We start from the raw sequence: 9,584 nt of genomic DNA, 5'->3' as shown, positions 1-9,584 counted from the left end.
TGTCTATGTTAGATTCTAGCTGCTTATCTGCTCTTCTTAGCAGAAATACTCTCCTAGCCTTCTCGACTGATTTATTAACTTTTGTAACTACAGTCGCTATAATGACACCGTTATTGCTAGTCCCCATTTCTATACTGGCACTGTCGATGAAGTCCGGCCTATTAGTTGCTACGAGATCTAAGATATTTCCATTGTGTGTGGGCTGCTCCCCAAGACACTTTTTGGAAAACGTGTTCAAAAGTACTTCGGAAGACTGTCTGTCTGCATCTCCCGCAATGAATCCACTGACGTCCCAGTCTAACTCGGTAGGTTAAAGTTACCTCCAGCAAGTACCGAGCAAGCCTGCGACAACATTCCGTCCGAGGCAATACGAGAGGAGCCTGTGACGACACACTGCCAGAAACAATACAAAAGGTACATCACTCTGTTCTGTTGTCACTGATAAGCATCAGTCATTGTGAGGATATACCACCTCAAGTTTCACCTTAATTTATGTAACACTAAAAAATTATCTTTTATATCAGCTTCAATTAAAGGCGTATTCATTTTCAAAGAGTGTATACACTGTTTTGCGACAGCCTTTGTACTTATTCTGTGGCATTAACCTGGATATGTGATTTTTCTTACATATGAATTCCACGTGGAAACTTTGTTAGAGAATACAGGGGACAATATGTTGACGATTTATTTGGGAGCTAAATTGGAAGCATGTCGAATTTTACTGACAGTTTGTCAGATTTATCTGCTGCTAAACATTTTCACTGTGTTACAATTGTACCAGTATTAGAAAGCAATATTTCACCTTTTTAATTAGCAAAGACTGAGAACAAGTAGATGTCACACTGGGGTGAGAGGTTGGGGGATAGGGGAGGAAAGGAAAATTATTGCTGGATAGAACACACCAACTTCATTCTTTCCCTTTCTGATACCATGGGTTCTGCAAAGACAGGACTTTTGTTAAAGAACTCTCCTCCACTACAGGTAGCATTCAGTGTTAACACTCTGACATTTCCCGAATAATATTTTGATTATTTCTGTTGTGGCTACACTGCAGAGAGAGTGACAAAGGCCTGTGATAACACTACACTGCTGCCTTCCCAGCTGAACGATGCCAGATAAGCATTTACAATTTTACACACCAATGTATTTACACTAGTTTAATGTCAACAAATCCGCACATCCTGATATTGCCGTATCATCTTCCTCAATCTGCAGCACTGGTAACCACAATGGAGTCTGCCGGCCAACACCTGAGAAAGAAAGAAAGAAAGAGAGAGAGAGAGAGAGAGAGAGAGAGAGAGAGAGAGGACGAGGGGGGGGGGGGGCAGCCACACTGTGCACAGCCTCATTCTGCTCCATTGTAATAATCAGAAACAAAAGAAATGTAAAAGCCCTGTAAATGTACTGTGGCATTTGTGTCAGTCATTCAGGTCTCGTCTGACTGTCAAAAGATAATACTGTCTGTAATAACAAACAGTCCATATATGAACACTGAAATCAATGAATTGTGACATTAGAATACCGTAACTGAAACAAATATTGTGAAACTGAGAGCTTTCTTATTCATTATTACAGTTATTATTATTATTATTATTATTATTATATTGATTAATACATACATAAATAAAACATTATGCTGTATTGTTGTTGTCTTCTGTCACGCCTCTCTGCTGAGGTTCGCTCTTCGTGTACACCTCAACATTCCATTATTTAGTCGATGTGGCATTTCCGAGAACGCTACGGTCTCCCACATTTATATCTGTCACGTGGTTTCCCAAAAAAAATTTTCTTTGATCTCTATTGATCTGGCATGGTCAGTAAATAAGCATACCACTTTAATGATTTTCTTCCAGTTCTACCACTGTTTCATCTGCGCTCATTCGAGCTCTAGACTCGTCATTACTTTTTTCCTCGAGTCTCAATATTCTGAAGGTCCTCCTCAAACAATCGGTTTCCACAGTTATTAGTCTTCTGCAAAGGTGAACATTTAAAATTCGTGGTTCCCATCCATAGCACGGGTCAGATTTGACCATTAGCCTACCCACCATTTTCTTATTGTCGTTAGAAATGTTCTTGGTCCACAAAAGAACTGATGCATCCAATTGCTTTTCTGCTTTGTTGTATTCTGTGTTTTACTTCGCTATTACCCAGTCCACTTTTGCTGATGTATGTCCCTAAGTATTTAAATTTCTCTACGTCTGCTGTAACTGCTTTGTCATTGGTGCAAGTGTACAAGAATGTTATTCTGTGAGAAATCTTCTGTTTTCTGCATTGTGACATAAATCTGAACCTGCAAAAAACAAAACAGAAATAAATCAAAGGAAAAACGAAGAAGAAGAAGAAGAAGAAGAAGAAGAAAGTAACACAAACATACTGTACTAAGTATGTAACACACACAGGGTGTTGCAATTATTTATATATTTTTATCCAAATGCATGTGCCCACGTGCCCCCCCCCCCCCCCCCCGCCCCAAATATAGTGTCAGAAGAAATGCCAACAGGTTCCTTAAACATAAAATAAGTAAAAAAGTCGAGTAAACATTGGCTCTAAAATGCATAGGCCTACTTTAAAGAGTTATGAGCCATCATTTATCTCTGCTACTGTGAAACATATCTCTTCTACTGAAGAAGTACTCATACCTCTTACTGTATGCATTTTACTGTGCATGCTTACTGGACTTTTTTCTTGTTTTGGTCCACACTATCTCCTTGCAAAATCTAAAAAGCGAAGAGCTCTTTAGAGTCCTAATTTACTAGACTTTCTCATTTTCGTTTAAGGAACATCTCCCATATATATATATATATATATATATATATATATACATATATATATATATACACACAAAATTCAAGCTTTCGCAACAAACTGTTGCCTCATCAGGAAAGAGGGAAGGAGAGGGGAAGACGAAAGGAAGTGGGTTTTAAGGGAGAGAGTAAGGAGTCATTCCAATCCCGGGAGCGGAAAGACTTACCTTAGGGGGAAAAAAGGACAGGTATACACTCGCACACACGCACATATCCATCCACACATAAAGGTGTCTGTATGTGTGGATGGATATGTGCGTGTGTGCGAGTGTATACCTGTCCTTTTTTCCCCCTAAGGTAAGTCTTTCCGCTCCCGGGATTGGAATGACTCCTTACTCTCTCCCTTAAAACCCACTTCCTTTCGTCTTCCCCTCTCCTTCCCTCTTTCCTGATGAGGCAACAGTTTGTTGCGAAAGCTTGAATTTTGTGTGTATGTTTGTGTTTGTTTGTGTGTGTATCGACCTGCCAACGCTTTTGTTCGGTAAGTCACCTCATCTTTGTTTTTATATATAATTTTTCCCACGTGGAATGTTTCCTTCCATTATATATATATATATATATATATATATATATATATATATATATATATATATATATATATATATATATATATATATATATATAAAAAAAACAAAGATGATGTGACTTACCAAATGAAAGTGGTGGCAGGTCAACAGACACACAAACGAACACAAACATACACACAAAATTCAAGCTTTCGCAACAAACTGTTGCCTCATCAGGAAAGAGGGAAGGAGAGGGAAAGACGAAAGGATGTGGGTTTTAAGGGAGAGGGCAAGGAGTCATTCCAATCCCGGGAGTGGAAAGACTTACCTTAGGGGGAAAAAAGGACAGGTATACACTCGCACACACACACATAGCCATCCACACATATACAGACACAAGCAGACATATTTAAAGACAAAGAGTTTGGGCAGAGATGTCAGTCGAGGCAGAAGTGCAGAGGCAAAGATGTTGTTGAATGACAGGTGAGGTATGAGTGGCGGCAACACCACATACAAAGTTTGCCAAGGTAATCCCATTCCTGATGTCCAGGCGGAGCTTCAAGGAATCCTCAGAACCTTACGCCCCCTACAAAACCTTTCACCTGACTCCATCAACCTCCTGACCCCACCGACACCCCGCACCCCTACCTTCTTCCTAAAATCCACAAACCCAATCATCCCGGCCGCCCCATTGTAGCTGGTTACCAAGCCCCCACAGAACGTATCTCTGCCTACGTAGATCAACACCTTCAACCCATTACGTGCAGTCTCCCATCCTTCATCAAAGACACCAACCACTTTCTCGAACACTTGGAATCCTTACCCAATCCGTTACCCCCAGAAACCATCCTTGTAACCATTGATGCCACTTCCTTATACACAAATATCCCGCACGTCCAGGGCCTCGCTGCGATGGAGCACTTCCTTTCACGCCGATCACCTGCCACCCTACCTAAAACCTCTTTCCTCATTACCTTAGCCAGCTTCATCCTGACCCACAACTTCACTTTTGAAGACCAGACATACCAACAATTAAAGGGAACAGCCACGGGTACCAGGATGGCCCCTTCGTACGCCAACCTATTCATGGGTCACTTAGAGAAAGCCTTCTTGGTTACCCAGGCCTGCCAACCCAAAGTTTGGTACAGATTTATTGATGACATCTTCATGATCTGGACTCACAGTGAAGAAGAACTCCAGAATTTCCTCTCCAACCTCAACTCCTTTGGTTCCATCAGATTCACTGGTCCTACGCCAAATCCCATGCCACTTTCCTTGACGTTGACATCCAGCTGTCCAATGGCCAGCTTCACATGTCCGTCCACATCAAACCCACCAGCAAGCAACAGTACCTCCATTACAACAGCTGCCACCCATTCCACATCAAACGGTCCCTTCCCTACAGCCTAGGTCTTCGTGGCAAACGAATCTGCTCCAGTCCGGAATCCCTGAACCATTACACCAACAACCTGACAACAGCTTCCGCATCACGCAACTACCCTCCCGACCTGGTACAGAAGCAAATAACCAGAGCCACTTCCTCATCTCCTCAAACCCAGAACCTCCCACAGAAGAACCACAAAAGTGCCTCACTTGTGACAGGATACTTTCCGGGACTGGATCAGATTCTGAATGTGGCTCTCCAGCAGGGATACGACTTCCTCAAATCCTGCCCTGAAATGAGATCCATCCTTCAGGAAATCCTCCCCACTCCACCAAGAGTGTCTTTCCGCCGTCCACCTAACCTTCGTAACCTGTTAGTTCATCACTATGAAACCCCCAAACCACCTTCCCTACCCTCTGGCTCCTATCCTTTAACTGCCCCCAGTGTAAAACCTGTCCCGTGCACCCTCCCACCACCACCTACTCCAGTCCTGTAACCCGGAAGGTGTTCACGATCAAAGGCAGAGCCACGTGTGAAAGCACCCACGTGATTTACCAACTGACCTGCCTACACTGTGAAGCTTTCTATGTGGGAATGACCAGCAACAAACTGTCCATTCGCATGAACGGACACAGGCAGACAGTGTTTGTCGGTAATGAGGATCACCCTGTGGCTAAACGTGCCTTGGTGCACGGCCAGCACATCTCGGCACAGTGTTACACCGTCCGGGTTATCTGGATACTTCCCACTAACACCAACCTATCCGAACTCCGGAGATGGGAACTTGCTCTTCAATACATCCTCTCTTCCCGTTATCCACCAGGCCTCAATCTCCGTTAATTTCAAGTTGCCGCCACTCATACCTCACCTGCCATTCAACAACATCCTTGCCTCTGCACTTCTGCCTCGACTGACATCTCTGCCCAAACTCTTTGTCTTTAAATGTGTCTGCTTGTGAGATGTCTGCTTGTGTCTGTATATGTGTGGATGGATATGTGTGTGAGTGTGCGAGTGTATACCCGTCCTTTTTCCCCCTAAGATAAGTCTTTCCGCTCCCGGGATTGGAATGACTCCTTACCCTCTCCCTTAAAACCCACATCCTTTCGTCTTTCCCTCTCCTTCCCTCTTTCCTGATGAGGCAACAGTTTGTTGCAAAAGTTTGAATTTTGTGTGTATGTTTGTGTTCGTTTGTGTGTCTGTCGACCTGCCAGCACTTTCATTTGGTAAGTCGCATCATCTTTGTTTTATATACACACACACACACACACACACACACACACACACACACACACACACACAAAGTGTGATTTTATTCAAAATTCATATTGCAGGTTTCTCAGGGAATTTAGTAAATGAAGTTTTGATATGAACCCGTGTTTGAAAATGTACTGTTTGGCTATGAAAGTTTGAATGCCAGATAATTTTCATATCTCCCACATCACAGTAAACACAAAAATTGAGAAGAGGGCACCACTGTCAGTTCACATCTAATTGCGATGTCACGTAACACCTCTGTCCCACAACTACAGAAATCGGTACATTCGAAACTGGGCCGGCCCAGACTTCGAAGGTTTGAACCCGTGTTTGAAAATGTACTGTTTGGCTATGAAAGTTTGAATGCCAGATAATTTTCATATCTCCCACATCACAGTAAACACAAAAATTGAGAAGAGGGCACCACTGTCAGTTCACATCTAATTGCGATGTCACGTAACACCTCTGTCCCACAACTACAGAAATCGGTACATTCGAAACTGGGCCGGCCCAGACTTCGAAGGGGACGTCCCTCATCATGCAGAAGAGAACCCGACCCGCCCGTGGCGTGCGCTCCTACAGCAAGCGAACCGGGCCCCGCCGGGTGCGCCGCGCACATACGATCGGGCGGGAGATTCTCTAACTGATTTTACATCTAAACGGTGCTTCTGGACACTTTGTTTACCAATTCCACTCTACAGTCCCTCGAAGCCCGTCACAGGAAATTTGAATCACCGATTTTACACACTTGCAGTACGACACATTCCGATACGGTCACTGTCGTTTTCTTTAGATACCGGATTGAAAAACTGACATTAAATTTCCAGATTCCAGTCAAAATATAAAAGGGACGACACACGGTGCTAGTGTAGCCCGTGCAAACCTCTCCATTTCTGCACAACTACTGCTACCCACGTCCACTCCGCCCCACTTACTGTAGTCAAACATTCGTCCGTCCGTTCGCGGCGTTCTGCAGATCCCGGGAAGGAGGAAACCCTCGACATATGTGGAACGAGTTCAGGTATACGTTAATACAGGACAGAGAGATTGTATAAACTTCATCTTTGTACTGTATTTCCAATAAACTATCACTATTCTGCTTAATGCTAGTCACACTCGTGTCATCTACCGCGGGTGAAGGAATAACTCGCAAATTCTGAAGTGCTACAGGCAGTCCGGCCTGCACAGTGACGGCACGTAGATAGTTAAAAAGGACAGGCACGACAGTCGAGCGACTCCTCCCGAACCGCACTCTTTTGTACCGTCGGTACTTTGCGACATCGGAGACGGCGTAAACGGCGACGCCACCAGACGTCGGACACCCGAAAACGAAAGGTGCAGAGTCGCACTCGCACTGCGCTCTCTGGCAATGCTGCAGAAAGTTTCGGGTCTCACAAATAGCCCCGAGAACTGACCGCCACTGTGTCCAGTACTGACATCGAAGTACAAAGGACGCGGTATTTCAGTACGGGGGTGTTTCTCGTAGCAAGAGTGCAATCCTCTTGTTGTGCTTAAGGAAACAGAAAATGGAGGAGGATACAAACACATTACACGACACTGTGTACCGTATACAGTAGACTAACAGTTCAGAGGTGACGACAGAGTCTGTCAGCGTGTCAGTGCACCCCGTCAAACCGGCGCTGTGAAATGACGATCTGCAGACGATAATGTTACGAAAATGGGCTCACTCGCCCAGACTTCCTGACCGAACCCGGAAACAGCTGCGGGACGAGTTACGACGTCAACTACATTCCAGATTCCCGCACCTGGCGTCTCCTCTCACTCTGGCTCTCGAGGAAGAATAAAAATTTAAAATTCCACATTCGGTCCTGACCGATCGCCGCGTCGTCCTCCGCCGGTCAGAACGGCTACCTCTCGGTCGAGAGGCCCCTCGGGTGGACACGTGTGGCCGAGTGCGGGACGTACCTGCCGCACTGCCGAGATTGCGACCGGGACCTCCGCACGACAGTCGGGCGGGCGCGCGGCTACGGAGGCGGACCTCAAGGAACGTGAAGTGTCGTGCCGTTCCTCCGTAAAGGTGGAGGGGTGCCACAGCCCGTATTAATATACACTGATGGGTGTCTAGACACTTTCGATCGAACAGAATACGTGTAGTTTTGTAGGTTCTGTAACCACAGATCAACTCCATACAGGGGTGGCACACACATCTTTGCTTAACACCGATTTTGTTGTGTGTGTGTGTGTGTGTGTGTGTGTGTGTGTTTTTTTTTCAAGCAACAAGTTCTTGGCCGATTTATTTCAAATTTTTGCACGGAACTCTTACAAATATTGGGACAGACATAAGCTGCAGTGCTTTTTGACATATGTGTTATACAAATACTATTTAAAATCTATACTACTACACAATGAGAAGTCGATGTTTAACATTAGTAACAAAAATCTTAAAAAGTTCTTAAGCAATTTACTTCAAATTTTCATACGACACTCTAATAAATGTTGAGACGGACACAGGTTACATATTTTTTAAATACATGCCGTATATAAATATGTGTATAATAATACGTGAAGAGAAAATATTGTTAGCAGAAATCTTGAAAGTTCTAGACCGATTTACTTCTAAATTTTACAAGATACCCGATAAACCTATGAACTGACAATGACTACGATTTTTTTAAAGATATGTGAAGTACATATAAATGGGGGAAATGTTTCCAGAAAAATTCTCAAAAAGACCCGGACTGATTTGCTTCAAATTATTAAACAGTACTCTACTATGCATTCACACAGACATATGTTACATATTAATACTCTAACATACATTCAGATGGATGAGCACTCCATACTTTTTTAAATAGCTACGTACATGTCTTCTGTTAAAATCTACTGTGAGAAACAAAATGCTGTGCTGTGAAAATGTGCAGTACCATTTTCCTTGTCACAGTCAACTACAATACCAGTGCATTTGAACAATTATATACACTCTTTGTCCCACATATATTCATACCGTGGCTTTTCACACTTTCCCATTGGATCTATCGCAAATACGCTTCTCGGGTTTGCCGCAGGCTAGTACCGTGTAATTTGCACAATATTTCATCGATGCAACTGCCTGACATCATCGGGTGGTGGTAACCGGTGCTGTCACTGCCGCAAGGCGCGACCGATGACGATCGTGCGGCAGCGGTGGCAGAATTTACTGTGCCGGGAGCAGGCAATAAGCGTGCACGAGAAGATGCTCGTAGTCGGAGGAAAGTGCGCTCGTGGTACTCCTGCTGGGAGCCGCAGAAAGGCCATCCGCACGTGCACTACGGGCAACGGTTGTGCTGCTGGACACTCCCGGGGTTAAAGTCTGAACGAAATCTCACGTGTGCGTCGCTTCACTCGACGAATCGGCAGTTCTCGTTTTGCCCGTTTTGATTTAATGGCAGCCAGTGCTCAATTCTAGGGAGGGCTCAGTTGAAAACCTGCATCCCTGTCGATAAGATTGTCTGCCATACAGGTGTGTACGACCCACTTAACAACAGTCCCAGAAAGATGACGCCGGGGATAAAATTTCTGTGTTTTCGTAAAGCGTACGATGTCACGTGTCCAGGCAATGCTCCGCTATTGCCGATTTAACAGGTTGCCCCAGGCCCGTATGACGACGGTGTTTGATGCAACGTTTTTGCACGGTTT

The 9,584-nt window shown here is 44.4% G+C and overlaps 1 protein-coding gene across 3 annotated transcripts in view; it reads right to left on the bottom strand.

Annotated features, from left to right (window-relative positions):
- Positions 1–1,430: 1,430 nt before the first annotated feature.
- The window catches only part of LOC124719947, a 52,073-nt gene continuing 43,919 nt past the window's right edge, over positions 1,431–9,584 (bottom strand). The window contains exon 4 of one of the 3 annotated variants that reach the window (XM_047245148.1): positions 1,431–2,290. The gene's annotated coding sequence lies outside the window, so the exon portion shown is untranslated. The remainder of the gene's footprint in view (positions 2,291–9,584) is intronic. The other 2 variants (XM_047245147.1, XM_047245149.1) reach the window with 2 other exon arrangements.

Source organism: Schistocerca piceifrons, chromosome 11 (genome assembly GCF_021461385.2).
Source record: "Schistocerca piceifrons isolate TAMUIC-IGC-003096 chromosome 11, iqSchPice1.1, whole genome shotgun sequence".
NCBI lineage: Eukaryota > Metazoa > Arthropoda > Insecta > Orthoptera > Acrididae > Schistocerca > Schistocerca piceifrons.
Note: the sequence above shows the minus strand (reverse complement) of the source record. Positions and strands in the feature narration are given on the sequence as shown.